Genomic DNA, 20,705 nt, shown 5'->3' with positions numbered 1-20,705 from the left:
ATCCCATAGCCACTCAAGGACGCTATGGCAGTGATGCAAACAAGGGTGAACGAATAAGTTCTGTGTTGCAAAAGAATTGGAATTTGAATAGTGTCCCAAAATAACAGTAATGAACTTGTGCATCCAAGTGTAAATGCTAGACACGATCCCACCGGCAGCTGAGCTCACAGAGCGCTTACCTCCCTGATGTACAAAGACAGCATGTACAGTAGGTGAACCCGATTTTGTGTCAATCTCGCTCTCTTTCTCGGCGAGATTGAGCACCTACGAGCCCCATCGCGGGAGCCAGCGCCGAGCTGGCTTGCCGCGATGGAGACAGAGCCGTCATAGAAGCGACGGGAGATCCGACTTGGATTCCCGCCAATTCTACACGTGTGCGGCGTTTGTTATGAATCTTGAGGGGGAAGTCCCCGCCGGATTTTAAATAAAAATCCGGCATGGGTTCCCCCCTCAGGAGCATACCGGGCCCTTAGGTCTGTTATGGGTTGTAAGGAGAGCCCCCCTACGCCGAAAAAAACGGCGTAGGGGGTCCCCCTACAATCCATACCAGACCCGTATCCAAAGCACGCTACCCGGCCAGCCAGGAAGGGAGTGGGGACGAGCGAGCGCCCCCCCCCCTCCTGAGCCGTACCAGGCTGCATGCCCTCAACATGGGGGGGGTTGGGTGCTCTGGGGCAGGGGGGCGCACTGCGGCCCCCCCACCTCAGAGCACCCTGTCCCCATGTTGATGAGGACAGGGCCCCTTCCCGACAACCCTGGCCGTTGGTTGTCGGGGTATGCGGGCGGGAGGCTTATCGGAATCTGGGAGCCCCCTTTAATAAGGGGGCCCCCAGATACCGGCCCCCCACCCTAAGTGAATGAGTATGGGGTACGATGTACCCCATACTCATTCACCTGCAAGAAAAGTGGTAAAAACACAAATAAACCACACAGGGTATTAAAATATTTTATTAGTCTGCTCCGGAGGCCTCCCCCTGTCTTCTTTATTAGCTCTTTTACCAGGGGGAGCTTCTTCTTTGACGTCTTCGGGTGGGTGGGGGCCGCCGCCTGGTTCTCTTCCACCGCCGGGGGGGGGTCGCTTTTAAAAAAGCCCCCACCCCCCGGCGGGTTTCCTCCGGCGTCTTCGGCGGGGGGGCTTCTTCTTCCGCTATCCCGACGGGTCTTCTCCGCTATCCGGGGGGTCTTCTCAACTCTCCGGGGGTCTCCTTCTATGTTCGCCGCTCTCCGCTGTTGACTCGGCGCACCCCGGTTCTTCCTCTCGCTGTCCGGTGCCCTCTTCCGTGCTGTGCGTCTTCTTCTCCTTCCGTGCTGTGAGTTCTTCTTCCGTGCTGTGACGTCATGTTCTTCACTTCTCTTCTTCTCCCGATGTTGACACGCCGGCTCTTCTCGCTGAAATGACGGATGCGCGCCTTGCATCGGACCTATATAGGCCTCACAGTCCCATCATGCTCTGTACCTACCCATGTGATACCTACCCACGTGGGTAGGTATCACATGGGTAGGTACAGAGCATGATGGGACTGTGAGGCCTATATAGGTCCGATGCAAGGCGCGCACCCGCCATTTCAGCGAGAAGAGCCGGCGTGTCAACATCGGGAGAAGAAGAGAAGTGAAGAACATGACGTCACAGCACGGAAGAAGAACTCACAGCACGGAAGGAGAAGAAGACGCACAGCACGGAAGAGGGCACCGGACAGCGAGAGGAAGAACCGGGGTGCGCCGAGTCAACAGCGGAGAGCGGCGAACATAGAAGGAGACCCCCGGAGAGTTGAGAAGACCCCCCGGATAGCGGAGAAGACCCGTCGGGATAGCGGAAGAAGAAGCCCCCCCGCCGAAGATGCCGGAGGACACCCACCGGGGGGTGGGGGCTTTTTTAAAAGCGACCCCCCCCGGCGGTGGAAGAGAACCAGACGGCGGCCCCCACCCACCCGAAGACGTCAAAGAAGAAGCTCCCCCTGGTAAAAGAGCTAATAAAGAAGACAGGGGGAGGCCTCCGGAGCAGACTAATAAAATATTTTAATACCCTGTGTGGTTTATTTGTGTTTTTACCACTTTTCTTGCAGGTGAATGGGTAGGGGTACGATGTACCCCATACTCATTCACTTAGGGTGGGGGGCCGGTATCTGGGGGCTCCCTTATTAAAGGGGGCTCCCAGATTCCGATAAGCCTCCCGCCCGCATACCCCGACAACCAACGGCCAGGGTTGTCGGGAAGGGGCCCTGTCCTCATCAACATGGGGACAGGGTGCTCTGAGGTGGGGGGGCCGCAGTGCGCCCCCCTGCCCCAGAGCACCCAACCCCCCCCATGTTGAGGGCATGCAGCCTGGTACGGCTCAGGAGGGGGGGGGGGGCGCTCACTCGTCCCCACTCCCTTCCTGGCTGGCCGGGTAGCGTGCTTTGGATACGGGTCTGGTATGGATTGTAGGGGGACCCCCTACGCCGTTTTTTTTGGCGTAGGGGGGCTCTCCTTACAACCCATAACAGACCTAAGGGCCCGGTATGCTCCTGAGGGGGGAACCCATGCCGGATATTTATTTAAAATCCGGCGGGGACTTCCCCCTCAGGATTCATAACAAACGCCGCACACGTGTAGAATTGGCGGGAATCCAAGTCGGATCTCCCGTCGCTTCTATGACGCGCTTGCTGGGATGTGCTGTCACTATTCCAGTGAGTGCGATATCTCGGCACCATGTCGCCGAGAATCAGCGCGATGCTGTCGTGCTAAAAACACAATATCACAAACACCTACTGTAAATCCTCAGATGGAAACTGAACAGCCTTCTCCCCGCTCGGACGAGCTGCTGCAATCCTCTGGGTTCTTGCCTGAAGAGCGTATATCTTCCACTATGTACAGTACAGGGAAGATGGTGGATGTAGCAGGTAAGTGTGTCCAGAAGATGTTCCAGTGGCAGGGCAGTCCCAGTCTGATGATAAAGCTTCCAGGGAAGTCCACAAGATAACAGCCAATTTGTGCTGTGAGTGTTTAGGAAAATAAGAAATGGCTGCACATCCAAAGGTTCCAAAACAAAAATACAAGGACACGAGGTATTAGTCACGTACACGCATTTTACACATCCAATTTGTGCAGTGCACTGTATGTCAAGTAGGCCACACCAATAAATTAGTGCTGCTTATTGCTGGGGTAAGGAAAAGTGTGGGTGGTGGGATGTAAGGTGCTTTCTACAAGGCCAAACATACTTTGGATACATTTTCAAAGCTCCATGAAGTTTTTTTAGGCATTATAAATACTTTATATATGCAAAACCTTTACTTATGACTTTGTTAGTTTGTGCAAGTGTCAAAGACTAATGTAATCCTAATTTTCAATTGAATACTCGACTAGATACTAGAGCATGGGTCTTCAAACTACGGCCCTCCAGTTGTTCAGGAACTACAATTCCCATCATGCTTAGTCATGTCTGTGAATGTCAGTGTGTTACAATGCCTCATGGGATGTGTAGTTCTACAACAGTGGGAGGGCCGTAGTTTGAGGATCTCTGTACTAGAGTATAAAATTAAGAAATAATGCATCTCAAAGCATATCAAATTTCTGCATAGGCACATGTAAAAATTGTACAGGACGTCGTGGCTGGGTCCTGGAAGGACGTTATATTTCCCCTCTGTTTGGACTGTGGTGCCTTTAAGGGAATGGAAAGGGTTAATGCACCTGTCTAAGGAAGTAGTTTAAAGCAGACAGGAAGTGCAGGTGAGAGGGAGGAGTGTAGGAGAGTCCAATGCATGGTGAATGGTGGACAAGGAAAGCTGTGGAAGCTAAGCAAAGCTGTGAAAGGACTTGGCAGTGTCCTGCCTGAAAGCCTGCTACTGAAGGACTTACCTGCAAGGACTGTTTAACTGCGATAGCAGTTCTGACCTGTACAAGTCGGTGAGACTGTTATTTCTTTTGTTTTTGCTGCTGCTAAGCCATTTAAGTTTAATAAACCTCAGTTTTGATTTAAAAAGCCTGTGTCCTGCGATCAAGCTGGTCCCCCAAATATTACACTGGTGCTCGAATGCGGGCAGGACAGAATAACAGGCATAAGAAGAGAAAAACGTTTTTTTTTTCTTTTGCATTGGACTTTATATTGAACTGACATTTAAAGGGACAGTACATTGAATTTATGTCCTGGGTTAAAGCTGCACAAACATTGAAAGTTGAAGCAATGGAGGAGCTAATTAAACAGCTGACCCTGTCTAACATGCAAGCGCAAACTTACCACAAAGAGGCGCTGGCTCTGCAGCAAGAAAATACTCGCCTGTTGGTGGCCCAGTTAGCAGCCCAGCAAGCAGCCCAGCAAGGGGTTATGCAGGCTCAGGTGACTGCCTTAAAGGAAGCGGTGCAGCAGCTGTCTCAGGTTCAGGTTCAGGAGCCAGCAGGCGGTGGCCCCTGGCAACCAGGTGACTGTGAGGGCAAGCCATTTTCTACAGAAATTGTCCCTGAGCGATGATGTAGAGGCATTTCTCGCTACGTTTGAGAGGACGGAGAGAGAAGGATGGTCTCAGGACCAGTTGGCCGGCCTCATTGCTCCTTTTCTCACTGGAGATCCTCAAAAAGCTTACTTTGACCTGCCACCAGATGATGCTAAAGACTATCAAAAGCTAAAGGCAGAAATTCTGGTTCGTCTGGGGGTGACTACGGCCGTTCGGGCCCAACGTGTACACCAATGGAAATATCGTCCAGATCGGCCACCCCGGTCTCAAATGCATGACCTGGTGCAACTAGTAAAAAAATGGCTGCAGCCTGAGGTGTTGTCTGGCCCCCAAATCGTGGAGCGGGTCGTGCTGGACCGATACCTGAGGTCCCTGCCAGATAACCTCCAACGGTGGGTCAGCCATGGAGACCCCAAAACAGCAAACCTCCTTGTTGAGATGGTGGAACGATATACAGTGGTGGAGGACCTGCTCGGACCTACCAAGCGCATAGGGCCTAGTCTGCCACGGCCTGTTCGACCAACTGCTGCCCTTCGAAAGGATGTTCCAAGGAGCCCTGGGACAAACACCCCGGAAGGCCAAGAGTCACCTCCTCAGCGTTCTGTTCCTGTTCGGAGAGGAGGGGATGTACAATGTTGGCGATGTCATTCCTGGGGTCATACCCGGGCACACTGCCCACTGCAAGAGGAGCCCATGGAATGCGGGGTTCTTCGGAGGGGGTCTTTTTGTGCCCATAAAGTGTGCACCACACACCTCGACCTGGATGAGGAAAAGTTTGAGTGTGAAATCCAAGTGAACCACCTCCCTGCCCGGGCTTTGTTGGACTCTGGAAGCATGGTAACCCTGGTTCATCCTAGAGTGATTGGGAAGATCGGTCCGGTAAGAAAAACTTTACGGGTGGTATGCATTCACGGGGAAACTAGAGAGTACCCACTCATCACGTTGTCTATCTCCTCAGCATGTGGCACTGTTACTCAAGAGGTGGGGGTGGTAAAGAACTTGGTGCATGATGTTATAATAGGACGAGACTGTCCATTGTTTACAAAACTGTGGGAACAAGGAGAACAGTTAAGAGACTGGGGAGAAACTAGCCCCCCTGTTCCTGCTGCTGAGAGGGATAACCCTGAACTGCCAAACGTTAATGTGGACCCAGATGAGGAAAATGCTAATGATTGGGTTAATGGTGATTAAAGTAGTGTTGATACTATTGAGGATGTCAAGATATGTGGTCCACAGACCTACCAAAACACTAAGGGGGAGGAGCCTTTCCCACTTCAGGTAATGCTGGGGGAAGAGGATGAGGAAGTGGCCTCTACCCCTGCGCTGCCGGATTTGGGTGTTCCCCAGGGGGCATTTTGGACTGCTCAGATGCAGGACCCCACTTTGGCCCATGCACGGGAACAAGTTGTAGTAATAAATGGGGTTCCCAAGAGCCAGGTGCGAATGAGAGGTGGCCACACTTTGCAATATATAATGAATTGCTGTATCGGGTTACCAAGGAGAGAGAAAATGTGGTAGAGCAATTGTTGGTACCCCAACAATATAGACGAAAGGTTCTGGACCTGGCCCATGACGATGTGTTAGGGGGACATCTGGGAGTTGAAAAAACGGAGGCACGGATCACCGACCGGTTTTACTGGCCAGGTCTGAAAGCAGAGGTAAGGAGATACTGTACCTCTTGTCCCACCTGTCAGTTGACCGCTCCGGTGACTCATTTTCGGAGCCCTTTGGTCCCTCTGCCCATAATTGAGGTCCCATTCGAGAGGATAGCCATGGATATAGTGGGTCCCTTGGTAAAGTCAGCTCGAGGTCACTCCTACGTACATATTGGTGATTCTTGACTATGCCACCCGATATCCTGAGGCGCTACCCCTGCGGAATACCTCCTCAAAGGCCATTGCCCGGGAATTATTCCAGATGTTTACACGGACTGGTTTCCCCAAGGAAATACTCACAGACCAGGGTACCCCGTTTATGTCAAGGGTTATGGCCGATGTGTGCAAGCTGTTCTGGATTAAACAGCTACGCACATCGGTCTACCATCCCCAAACGGACAGGTTGGTGGAACGCTTTAATAAGACCCTTAAGTCTATGCTCAAGAAAGTGGTACAAAGGGATGGGAAAGATTGGGACTGCCTGTTACCAGCTCTCCTGTTTGCTATCCGGGAAGTGCCCCAGGCCTCCACAGGGTTTTCGCTCTTTGAGTTGGTATATGGGCGGAGACCTCGCGGACTTCTTGACGTGGTTAAAGAGGAATGGGAAAGTGAACCTGTTCAGCATAAGAGTGTTCTGGAATATGTCTCCCAAATGCAGGAAAGGATTCAAACCGTGATGCCGCTAGTCAAAGAGAATTTGCAAAAGGCCCAGGAGGCTCAACGACGGGTCTATAACAGGGCTGCTAAAATAAGGCACTTCCAAATGGGGGATCGAGTAGCGGTGCTAATTCCCACTGTGGAAAGTAAGTTCTTAGCCAGGTGGCAAGGACCCTTTGAAGTTGTGGAAAAAGTGGGAGAGGTCAATTATAGAGTCCACCAGCCAGGCAAGAGGAAACCGTATCAGATATATCATGTCAACTTGTTAAAGCCCTGGACAGACAGGGAACCGGTGGCCTCCCTGGCTAGTGCAAGACTTGAGCCACAGGTTGGGGTGGAGAGTGTCCAAGTAGCAAATACCCTATCTAAATACCAAAGTCAGCAGGCAAAGGAGTTCTTGCAGAGAAATAAAGAGAAGTTTTCAGACTTGCCGGGGCTAACTAGTATCATAGAGCATGATATTATCACGGAACCTGGAGTCAAAGTTTTTGTCAGGCCCTACCGCATCCCAGAGGCTCAAAGGAAGGTCGTTTCAGAGGAAGTAAAGAAGATGCTAGACCTAGAGATTATTGAGGAATCGCAGAGTGAGTGGTCGAGCCCAATTGTGTTGGTACCAAAGCCCAACGGGACTCTGCGATTCTGCAATGATTTCCGGAAACTTAATGAGGTTTCACGGTTTGATGCCTACCCCATGCCCCGGGTAGATGAACTTATTGAGAGACTAGGTCCAGCCAGGTATATCACAACATTAGACCTTACCAAGGGGTATTGGCAAATCCCATTAACTAAGGCTGCTAAAGAGAAAACTGCTTTTTCTACCCCAGAGGGGAGTTTTCAGTACAAACAAATGCCTTTTGGACTGCAAACTGCTCCAGCCACGTTCCAGCGAGCAGTGGATAGGATTTTATGACCTCATCGGGAGTATGCCTCAGTGTACTTGGACGACATTGTCATTTTTAGCAGAGACTGGGAGTCACACTTGCCCAAAGTCCAGGCAGTACTGGACTCTCTCTGGAAGGAGGGGTTTACAATAAACCCTGAAAAATGTGCTTTGGGAATGGAGGAGGTGAAATACCTGGGCTATATCGTGGGTAGAGGGGTGGTGAAACCTCAGGTCAGCAAGGTAGAGGCTATAAAGAGTTGGCCCCGCCCCCTCACAAAAAAGCAGGTACGTGCATTCCTGGGCATGGTGGGATACTACAGGAGGTTCGTACCCAACTTTGCCACATTGGCGGCTCCATTGACCGATCTGACTAAGGGTCGGAAATCGGTCATGGTGGAGTGGAATGCAGACGCTGAGAAGGCTTTTTTGGAGCTCAAGTCAGCACTGTGCCAACACCCTGTCTTGATAGCGCCCAATTTTTCAGAAGAGTTTGTTGTCCAAACTGATGCTTCCGATGTAGGATTGGGAGCTGTATTGTCACAGGTTGTTCGTGGTGAGGAACACCCAGTAGTCTTCCTCAGTAGAAAGTTGACACCAGCAGAGAAAAACTACGCTGTTATTGAAAGAGAGTGTCTGGCCATTAAGTGGGCTCTGGAGTCCCTCAGGTATTACCTCTTGGGGAGGAAGTTTAGGCTGATTTCTGATCATGCCCCTTTAACATGGATGAGGCAGGGTAAAGGGACTAATGCCAGGATTACACGTTGGTTCCTGGCGCTCCAAGAATTTAAGTTTGTAGTGGAGCATAGGCCCGGGAGACTGCATCAAAATGCAGATGCCCTCTCCCGAGTCCATTGTTTGAGCTCCACTGTTGCCTCCACCTCCTTGGCGTTGGGGCACAGGGGGGGGGGTATGTACAGGACGCCGTGGCTGGGTCCTGGAAGGACGTTATATTTCCCCTCTGTTTGGACTGTGGTGCCTTTAAGGGAATGGAAAGGGTTAATGCACCTGTCTAAGGAAGTAGTTTAAAGCAGACAGGAAGTGCAGGTGAGAGGGAGGAGTGTAGGAGAGTCCAATGCATGGTGAATGGTGGACAAGGAAAGCTGTGGAAGCTAAGCAAAGCTGTGAAAGGACTTGGCAGTGTCCTGCCTGAAAGCCTGCTACTGAAGGACTTACCTGCAAGGACTGTTTAACTGCGATAGCAGTTCTGAGCTGTACAAGTCGGTGAGACTGTTATTTCTTTTGTTTTTGCTGCTGCTAAGCCATTTAAGTTTAATAAACCTCAGTTTTGATTTAAAAAGCCTGTGTCCTGCGATCAAGCTGGTCCCCCAAACATTACAAAATGTTTAGCGACTTAAAACAATAATAATCTTTAGATTCCATCTTTCAAAACTGCAAGGCCACATGCACATTGTATCAGAAGTTATTAGTAACACCATTTTTTTGAACAAAGTAAACTGTAAATTAAATAAAAAAGAATCCAGATACATGTAGGAATACATATCAGGGAAAACCACACACTGGCAAGGAACTGGAAGTCAAACAAGGAAGGTTTTTTAAAGCATATGCAGATTTGGGTACTTACAAGAAGCAAGGGATATGCAAATATTTCACCCTGTATTCTGAACTGTTGCATAAGGAAGTAAAAAAATAAAACAAGTGGAATTTTCAGGGGGAATCTGGTGGAGAGGGAAATCAGGATGGAAGTGGACCTTTCCACTTCTGATCATCTGGGCCTCTCTGTAAAGGAGTAAAACCTCAGTGAGGAGGTTAAAATGAAATATTGTATTCTGTATTCTACTGTATGTGAGTTTTACATATAATTATAGTATACTATATGAATTGTGAATTAATTTATTTTGTACGTCTATTTACATTTCTCTCTAAACACAAATAACTTTCTCTTTCATGATAGGATCAATAGCCAGAGATTGGTGGGTGGCACTGGCCATGGAGGAAGGTGGACATTTCTTTTGAAGAACATGGTTTATTGTAGCACGTATTTTGACATATACACTACATTACCAAAAGTAATGTCTCGCAGTCTCCGCTCTAATTCATCCCAAAGGTGTTCCATCAGGTTGAGGTCAGGACTCTTTTCACACCAGTCAAGTTCCTCAACCCCTGGTGCACAGTCATGTTGTAACAGGAAAGGGCCACCCCCAAACTGTGTTCCCACAAAGTTGGGAGCATGAAATTGTCCAAAATGTCTTGGTATGCTGACACCTTAAGAGTTGCCTCCACTAGAACTAAGGAGCCAAACCCAACCCCTGAAAAACAACCCTGCACCATAATCCCCCCTCCACCAAATGATTTGGACCAGTGCACAAAGCAAGGTCCATAAAGACATGGATGAACTAGTTTGAGGTGGAGGAACTTGACTGGCCTCCATAGAGTCCTGACCTCAACCCAACAGAACACCTTTGGGATGAATTGAAGTTGAGACTGTGGGCCAGGCCTTCTTGTCCACATCAGTGCCTGACCTCACAAATACACTTCAGGAAGAATGGTCAAACATTCCCATAGACACACTTCTAAACCTTGTAGACAGCCTTCCCAGAAGAGTTGAAGCTGTTATACTGTAGCTGCAAAGAGTGGGCCAACTCAATATTGAACCCTACGGACTTAGGGCTCTTTCACACGGAGCGGATCCGTATTGATCCGCTCCGTTAGCCCGTTTGGCTCAGCAGGGATTCCTCCATTAATCCCCGCTGAGCTGTCAGCGGACAGGGCGGTCCCCGCACACAGTGCAGAGACCGCCCTGTCTCTCCTCCGCTCTCCCCTATGGGGAATCGGATGAATATGGACCGTGTGTCCGTATTCATCCGATCCGTTCCGCCAGACGGAAGAAAAATAGGGTTTTCTTCCGTCTGAAAAAGCGGAACTTTGCAGACGCGGATCGTTACGGACGTTAGCGGATGCATCATCCGCTAACGTCTGCAATCCCATAGGGAAGCATTACAAGTCCGTAAACGGACTTGTAATAAACGGTCCATTCGTCCGCACGCATGTGTGAAAGGGCCCTTAGACTGGGGCGCCTTTAAATTCATGTGTGTGTAAAGGCAAGTGTCCCAATACTTTTGGTATTATAGTGTATATCCTAAAAGGGATTGTAATTAATACAATTGAAACAATATAAATGATGACTGCTGCTTTTTAAAAATGTTATGGACTCACCTAAATAAAATACTACGTAAAACATACCATGACGTTAGAAATAATTCCTATCGTTCATCTTCCTAATAATTTTCATTGTTTTGCAGTTTTCCAGCGTTAAGTTTTTTTTTCTTACAGCTCTCTGCATTTGATTACCTAACATGTCAGATCTGTAAAGGAAATCAATTCTGGAAGACTTCACTTTGCAAGGCACTATTATTTGCAGGCTTAAATGGTGATCAAAATGTTAAGCAACTGTCACTGACCTAATGTACCACTCAAACTGAAGGGGAGGGGGGGTAACTGTACTTAGGGCCACCAGCCCATTATATATTATTTGTAACAGCCCAAGAGACAAATGTCCCATTCACTGCCCAGATCAGTTCCCACCTGCTGTTGCTGCAACAACTTAAGAACCCCTTGGCAGTATTACAACATTATAGTTTGTCCCAGAGGATAGTAGATCATCATGATCTAATGATTTTTGTGAAAGTTGTCCTTTAAAATATCTAACAACTATGGCATAGTATGTGTCTACTGGTTCTGGACTGATAACCTAACAGGGCATGGTGCTAATGGTGCCATTAAGGTTATTGAGAATGCTGCAGAAGAAAATAAAGAATGGTGAGACAACATAGACTGCAAAGATCCGATACAAAGCAGCATTTGAAGACACACTATATATGTCCTGTGAGTACTGACTAACGCTGATGAAATTAAATTGTACAATCTTGGACCCTCATTCTTTAACCAATTTAATACAGGGCACTTTTACCCCCCTCCTACCTAGGCCAATTTTAAGCTTTCATGACTGCCACACTTTAAATGACAATTGTGCAGTGATACAACACTGTACCCAAAGGAACATTTTATCTTTTTTTTTCCACACAAATAGAGCTTTCTTTTGGTGGTATTTATAAACCACTGGGTTATTTATTTTTGCTAAATACATGAACAAAAAAAAAGAACAATAATGTTTTTAAAAAAAAGTGTTATAAAATTTTGAAAACAAATACCGTATATACTTGAGTATAAGCCGAATATAAGCCAAGGCACCTAAATTTACCACAAAAAACTGGGAAAACGTATTAACTTGAGTATAAGCCTAGGTTAGGAAATGCAGCAGCTACTATAAGTGGAAAAGAGGGTGAACAATGCCCATTTGTAGCCTCACTGTGCCCATTTATAGCCTCACTGTGCCCATTTGTAGCCTCACTGTGCCCATTTGTAGCCTCACTGTGCCCATTTGTAGCCTCAATGTGCCCATTGCTAGCCTTACTGTGCCCATTGCTAGCCTTACTGTGCCCATTGCTAGCCTCACTGTGCCCATTGCTAGCCTCGCTGTGCCCATTGCTAGCATCAATGTGCCCATTGCTAGCCTCACTTGAGAGAGTGCACTCTTGTGTAGCGCTACCCCCTCAGGAGGCGCTGGTTAGATTGGGACGGCGTGATTATGTTACCTCTGTGATGTGTCTAGGGATGATGATGATGATGAGATGCAGTAACGGAATCTCCAAACAGCAGGGTCTCGTTTTCTGTGCTTTTATTTCTTGCCCAACATGGCAAACAGTTAACTCGAGGTAGACAGAGAAAGGTTGGTGAAAGGAGAATTTGCAGATTCAGGCCTATGGATAACGGAAGCAGTCCTGCCTCCAATGGGACTTTAACTCACGTCGCCACTCCAGCCGGAGTGGGTAAAGTGTACCTGGACAGGCCTCTCACACCGACCTGGCAGCCAGAGTATCACTTAGAACTTCTGTTAAAGGAACAAGTCTCTACCACCGACTTGGCTCTACTGAAATTAGAATTAGGAGTGGAACCTCTGCCAAAGGCCCTTTACTCAGGAACGTAGAAAATAGAGCGAATCCTCTCAGTAAATACAATTTGCCTAAATCTCCCTCAGGTAGACTTCTTAGTTTTGGGGTCACCGACTGATGAGTTGCAGCATACAACTCCTCAGTGTCCGGTTACCCAGATCCCCGATGGATTGTCTAAGCCCTGTTGGATCGCCTGCCTCCGGGCTCACCTCAGACCGACTCCCCACCGAACAGCATAACTCGCTTGGGATCTTCCTCATGAAGTATGGGGACCCAGTAAGTCACTGGGGCCCCTTTGCAGCTTTAGTTGCTCCGGGCCATGAGAGCCCGGAGTCAGGAACTCCGCGTAGCACGTGTGCCCCGGCCTGGTAGGCCATCTCACCGGGGCCCGTGATGTGCGCACACCCTAAAGATGGGTGCCGCACCTGGAACCAGGAACGAGCGAAGGACGCCACAAAATGGCATCTGCCCAAGAAATACCCTCCCCCAGCATGCCTCGCGAGGGAAACACTCCTCTGATTGGCTGCTGGAGAAAGGCGCCTCCGCCTGGCCCTCTCCAGCGCTACCTGTTATCCAAAGATGGAACGGTATCTTTGGAACACAGGATGGAACCGCAGAACAGTCCAGCCTGGCAGAAACCCAATTTAACAAATCAACATGGATGAGAGCAAAGTAACTCTCTCATCCCCCTCTAAATTTAGCATAGCACCTGTACTGAAAGTACACAGGCGCTACACTTGTAACTATGCATCCTACTTATTTCATCCAGCTACAATGACAAGTGAGCCGTTCTGTATGTAAACCTATGCAGCATATTGAGGATCGCATTGACAACTTGGTATTCTCCTTCTGCTATGTCAGTCACGGACTATAGCTCCAGGACTCCCAATGCACTGAACATATTAAGACTCAGGACAGTGCATAGTGTCATCTGTATACCAACTAGTGTTGCTCACGAATATTCGTATTGCGAATATTCGGCTCGAATATGGCATATTCGAGTATTCGCGAATATCTTGAATTTCGCGGCCAATATTCGCTATTCCGAATATTCGCATTTTTTCAATTTTATTTTTAAAACAGATCACATCCTATCGACGTCTAAAAGCATTGCTGGTATGATTAGAGACCCTGGGCCGAGTAGCTAAGCTGAGGCGATCCTTTTATGTTGCCGAATATAAAAAAAAAAAATGCGAAATTTCGCTAATGCGAATGCGAAAATGATTGCGAATTTTCGATAACTGTGGTAGGAGAACTCTGATTGTCTCTGATGCAAAAGGGGGGGGGGGCTTTGTGTATGTTTCTGTTATGAATATTTGTATGTTTGATATTATTTTTTTTTGTAAGAAGGAAAAAATTGCGCATACCTTAAAAAAAGGGGAGAATACAGCAGCAACTCAAAAATGTTATACAACATAAATTAATACAAGACAGAAAATGGAGTCGCTCTACAAGAATAAAAAATATGTCTAGTGACAAGACATGTGGGCAAATTATAAAATAAGCAAGCGCAAATAACTTGTGAAATACACAGTGAAACAAATATATAAAGAAATATAGTCCCAATAATAGAAAAAGAATCTTTCATAAAAATGTCTTTGATATGTGAAGTGAAAAAAAGTCCAAAGCATGCAGCATGAACGTGTTCAATCTTCAAGGTGTTTGATTGACAAACGGCTGTGACAGATGGATAGAGTAAAGAATCACCACCAATGCAAAACACTTTTTATTTTCTATTGTAAAATATCACGAATATTCTGAGCCAATCCGAGTGCTCCTTCCGCATTTGCCGAATATTCGCAATTATTTTGTATTGTAAAATATCACGAATATTCTGAGCCAATCAGAGTGCTCCTTCCGCTGTTGTCGAAATTTCGCAATTATTTTCGCATTCGCAATAGTGAAATTTCGCAAAAATTTAATTTCGATAAAATATCACGAATATTCGAATTTAGCGAATATTTCTCGAATATTCGGCTATATATTCGTGATATATCGCAAAATCGAATATGGCGTATTCTGCTCAACACTAATACCAACCTGATCATGCCTGTGTCATTCAGTCAGACGGCGGTCACCCGGCCGCACCTCGTCTGTGATAGGGAACACTCAGTTTCCCAGCAGGTTAGTCAGTGTTCAGTGTTCCGCCTATCACAGACATCCTCTCGTCCTTGTTCATTAAATAGACATTTATTTATTTATTGGATTTTAGTGTAAATATGAGATCTGAGGTCTTTTTGACACCAGATCTCATATTTAAGAGGTCCTGTCATGCTTTTTTTCTATTACATTCCTTGTAATAAGAATAAAAGTGACCCCAGCGCATACGTAAATTGCGCCCGCATATGAAAATTTTTACTCTTGTCTTATTTTTTAATTAAAAAAATAGTATTTTCCCCCCAAAAAATGCGCGTGTAAATAAGGTGTGACATAAAGTATAGTAATGACTGCCATTTTATTCTCTATGGTGTCTTAAAAAAAATATGATGTTTGGGGGTTCTAAGTAATTTTCTAGCAAAAAATAATGTTTTTAATTTGTAAACATAAACACTAAGTTTGAAAAATAGGCTTGGTCCTTTACCACTTACGGACCACCGGCTGCAGGAATACGCCGTCTGTTATGATAGCAGCTAGCTGCCATAACCCCAGTATCCTCTTCTTCAGCGGGCGGTCTGCTACAAGACAAAAGTGGTCTCTGCGGTGGATACGCCGCAAGATCACTTTTTTCGGCGGCGGGAGAGGGGACCCCCCTCTCGCCACTCTTACCGGCGATCGGATTCTCTCCCTGCCTGTATATGGAGACAAGTGAGGGGAAGATGGCCCCCACTCATCTCCACATCACTGCAGGGCAGAAGCAACGTCAAAAGGGAAATTTATTTTCTATTATTTTTTTAGAATGACATCACTTTTTTTTCTTTTTTTTATTGCATTTTAGTCTAAAGCCTCGTACACCCGACCGAGTTTCTCTGCAAAAACCAGCAAGAGATATTTTTTTGCCGAGGAAACCGGTCGCGTGTACATTTTCGTCGAGGAAACTGTCGAGAAACTCGACGAGCCAAAAAGAGAGCATGTTCTCTATTTCCTTGACGGGAATGGAGAAAATTAGCTTGTCGAGTTCCTCGACAGCCTAACAAGGAACTCGACAAGGAAAACGATGTGTTTCGCCCGTCTAGTTCCTTGGTCGTGTGTACGAGGCTTCAATATGAGATCGAAGGTCTTTTTTGACCCCAGATCTCATATTTAAGAGGACCTGTCATTCTTTTTTATTTTACAAGGGATGTTTACATTCCTTGTAATAGGAATAAAAGTGACACAAATTATTATTATTTTTTTAAAACTGTGTCAAAATAAAGAAAATAAAGTAAAATAAATAAGAAAACAAAATGGTGTTCAAACCACACATATGAGGTATCACCGCAATCGTTAGAGCAAGAGAATTAATTCTAGAATTAGACTTCCTCTGTAACTCAAAACATGCAACCATGTAGTATTTTTTAAACATCGCCTATGGAGATTTTTAAGGGTAAAATTTGTCGCCATTCCACGAGCGAACGCAATATTATTCTCTAGGGTGTTAGAAAAAAAAATATATAATGTTTGGGGGTTTTAAGTAATTTTCTAGCTAAAAAAAACCGAAGTTTTTAACTTGTAAACACCAAATCTCGGAAAGAGGCTTGGTCCTTGAGTGGTTAAAGCAGGGTTAGGTTATAAAAAAATATTGCAAGCTTTGAACATCTCAAGGAGCACTGTTCAATCCATCATCTGAAAATGGAAAGTGTATGGCACAACTGCAAACCTACCAAGACATGATCTTCCACCTAAACTGACATACCGAGCAAGGAGAGCAGCCAAAAGGCCCATGGTAACTCTGGAGGAGCAGTTCAGGTGGGAGAATCTGTCCACAGGACAACTATTAGTCGTGTACTCCACAAATCTGACCATTATGGAAGAGTGGCAAGAAGAAAGCCATTGTTGAAAGAAAGCAATAAGAAGTCCCGTTTGCAGTTTGTGAGAAACCATGTGGGGGACACAGAAAAAATGTGGAAGAAGGTGCTTTTGTCAGATGAGACCAAAAATTGTACTTTTTGGCCTAAAAGCAAAATGCTATGTGTGGCAGAAAACTAACACTGCACATCACCCTGAACACACCATCCCTCCCGTGAAACATGGTGGTGGCAGCATCGTGTTGGGGATGTTTTTCTTCAACAGGGACAGGACAGGGAAGCTGGTCAGAGTTGATGGGAAGATGGATGGAGCCAAAAAAAAGGGCAATCTTAGAAGAAAACATGTAAGGCCCCGTACACACGACCGAGTTTCTCGGCAGAATTCAGCCAGAAGCTCGATCGGAGCCGTATTCTGCCGAGAAACCCGGTCGCGTGTACACTTTTGGCCGAGGAAACCGACGAGGAACTCGTCAAGCCAAATAGAGAACATGTTCTCTATTTCCTCGTTAGTCAATGAGGAAACTTGGCTCGCCGAGATCCTCGGCGGCTTCACAAGGAACTCGACGAGCAAAACGATGTGTTTTGCCCGTCGAGTTTCTCGGAAGTGTGTACGGGGCCTAAGAGTCTGCAAAAAACTTGAGACTGGGGCGAAACTTCACCTTCAAGCAGGACAACAACCCTAAACATACAGCCAGAGCTACAATGGAATGGTTTAGATCAAACCATATTCATGTGTTAGAATGGCCCAGTCAAAGTCCAGACCTAAATCCAATTGAGAATCTGTGGCAAGACTTTAAAATTGCTGTTCACAGACGCTCTTCATCCAATCTGACAGAGCTTGAGCTATTTTGCAAAGAAGAACGGGCAAAAACATCACTCTCTAGATCTGCAAAGCCGGTAGAGATATCCCCAAAAAGACTTGCAGCCGTAATTGCAGTGAAAGGTGGTTCTAGAAAGCATTGACTCGGGGGGGGGGGGGGGGGCTGAATACACATTTACTTTTTAGATATTTATTTGTAAAAAAGAAATTGAAAAACATTTATCATGTTCCTTCTACGTCACAATTATGTGCCACTTTGTGTTGGTCTATCACATAAAATGCCAATAAAATATATTTACGTTTTTTGTTGTAACATGACAAATCGTGGAAAATTTGAAGGAGTATGAATACTTTTTAAAGGCAATGTATAAATACTGTGGCCCAGATTCAGGTAGATTTGCCCATTACTTACACCTGAGCCGCTCAGCTGAATTTCTCTGCGCTGGAGCAATTTTGCCAAATTGCCACCTGATTCAGGAATCGTTTGTTCATTTAATTTGCTCCTGTTTAAGGCAAAGCTGAGGGAGCAAGGCCGTGCAAGTCAAAGTGGGTGTGCCCCTATGTAAATGAGGAATTTTCGGCTCAGCAGAGGTTTGCTAGCATAATTTCAGGGCAAATCCTGCTCAGCTGCTTGCACTGAGCAAATAAATAGGAGCAGACTTGCGCAGGTTCTTTGCTGAATTTCATCCTGCTTTTTCCTACCCCCCCTGAGCAAGGAAATTCAGCCCTTTTGCAAGACATGGCACCTCCCAAAGGGACCAAAAAAAGGAAGGCCAACTATGTGGCTGCGTAGATGGACATCCTGATTGCTGCACTCCAGCAGCATAAGGAAGTCCTATATGGTGCCCAGCGGGCAAACACCACCATTGCCCAAAGGAGGGCTATATATGAAGCCATTGCCCTGGACATCAATGCCCTGGGTAATGAAGTGCGTACCTGGGATGACATCCAGAAGAAATTAAATGATATGAGGCGCAGGGTCCGTGAAAAACTGGCTCTTATCAGGAAGCATACCGGTGGCACGGGAGGTGGTCTGCGATGTATGATCCGGCTCAATCAGGAGGAGCAGCTTATTGCACAAACGTTCGTGCAGGAGCAGGTGGAGGGACTTGAAGGGTACGACTCCACTGTTGGGAACTTGGGGACTGGTAAGTTATTTTTCTTTCATATCTGCTGTGCATCATGGGAGGGGGTACAAGTGAACATATTTGTGGGTAGAAGTGAAGATGTAAGTATTATTTTTCTTTCATATCTGCTGTGCATCATGGGAGGGGGTACAAGTGAACATATTTGTGGGTAGAAGTGAAGATGTAAGTATTATTTTTCTTTCATATCTGCTGTGCATCATGGGAGGGGGTACAAGTGAACATATTTGTGGGTAGAAGTGAAGATGTAAGTATTATTTTTCTTTCATATCTGCTGTGCATCATGGGAGGGGGTACAAGTGAACATATGAGAAGTGTGTTGCACCAGCAAAATATGTCGTTTTGGTGTCATCCACAGGTGGTGATGAGGAAGAAGAAGCTGGGCCGTCTTCGGCTGCGGCTCGACCCAGCCCATCCAGACCAGAGCCAGGGGTCCAGTCAGGCCCCATGGACATTCTGGCTATGCTGGTCCAGGAGGAGATCATTCCGGGGCCAAGTATGGAGGAGCAAGTGGTATTGGAGGAGGATTCCTTTTTCCTCATCCAGGAGGACTCTGGCTCCCTCCAGGAGGATACCACCATCCCTGTGCAACCCACCACCCCCCCGCCCAGCACGTCATCCCCCTCCAGGGCAAGCCCCTCCCTTGTGGACCCCTCCCCTTCTCCCTCTCCCGTGCCCTCCTACGAGTCGGCTCAGACAATAGAATATCAAGAACCATAGCTGCCCCTGGCATGTTGGTGCACAGATGTGAGGTCCCGAAAATGTGGGTGCTCTGCTTGTTCAGATCGTCTGTCTAGGTGCTGCTGAAGTTGCGCGCTCCTTCAGATGACATTTGGCCATCTTTTGCTAACTTGCCCCTGCTTTTAACAGGAGCAAGTTTGCCCAGGGAAAAAAGCTTGCGCGCTTCCAGCGCAAGATGCGCATCACACGCGCATGTTTCTGAATCATCGGCAGTACCTAATTTGCATATTCGCTGAGGGAATTCCATGAAGGCGCAACTTACACCCCGCGCAAAATTGCGCGAAAATTGCGCAGGAACAGCTAGGCTGCGTGCGCGGGAAAATGGCCGCATTTCAGGCTTAACTGGTTTACAGAATCAGCCGCAAATTTGCATAGGAGCAAATCAGTACTTGCGCGGCGCAAATCACACTTGTTCCTGCGCAAGTGCTTCTTGAATCTGGGCCCGTAAATGTCCATAATCACAGGTTCACTTTAACCCCCTTAGCGGTAAACCCAAGCGTGACTCGGGGTGGGTTTTCGATGTTAGGATCGGTATCCCCGAGTCACGCTCAGGGTGGACGAGCAGAGTGTGCAGCGGCGCGGCTTACCTGCTCGCTGAATCCACAGGCAAGTTACTTACCTTGTTCCTGGATCCAGCGATGCCACCCCGCTGTGTGAGCGAGCGGGTCCTCCTCGCTCGATTCACAGTCTCCCCGTGTGCCGCCGATCTCCGTTCCCTGCGACGTTACGACGCACGGGGGCGGAGAACGGCGCCAAATTCAAAAAAGTAAACAAACACTATACATACAGTATACTGTAATCTTATAGATTACAGTACTGTATGTTAAAAAAATACACACCCCCCTTGTCCCTAGTGGTCTGCCCAGTGCCCTACATGTTCTTTCATATAATAAAAACCTTTCTTTCTCCCTGCAAACTGTAGATTGTCCATAGCAACCAAAAGTGTCCCTTTATGTCAAAAATGGTTTTAGAGCAGCTAGAAAACAGCAATAATAAATTATAATCACTTGCAGAATTGTGCGATAGCGATTTGTGGGGAAATACGTCATAAAAAAATAAAAGTAATGACAGCGACAATTCTGCAACTGAGCAAATTTCAGTGATTTTGAGTTGATTACATTATTGAATAATTTTTATTATAATTATATTATTATTTGTCATAATTATTTATAATTATTTATTATATTATAATTTATAATTTTGTTTTAAAAAAAAATCATACCCGGGATGCCTACAAGACTCTTGTTTGGTCAGATTTAAGTGAGTTATTCCTAAAAATTACAGACCTACAGTATAAAACGCCAAATTTCCTTGCAAAATAATTGTACCGCTTTTGGTACGTAATTCCAGACAGAATCATACCGCCAGGGAGGTTAAGGCAAACTCCTGCCAAAGGCACCAATACTGCCTTAAAAGGTGTACAACATTCCTATTAGATGACATTTTGTGTATGTAGCTTCACT

The sequence above is a fragment of the Rana temporaria genome, chromosome 1, assembly GCF_905171775.1.
Source record: "Rana temporaria chromosome 1, aRanTem1.1, whole genome shotgun sequence".
Lineage (NCBI taxonomy): Eukaryota > Metazoa > Chordata > Amphibia > Anura > Ranidae > Rana > Rana temporaria.
Note: the sequence above shows the minus strand (reverse complement) of the source record.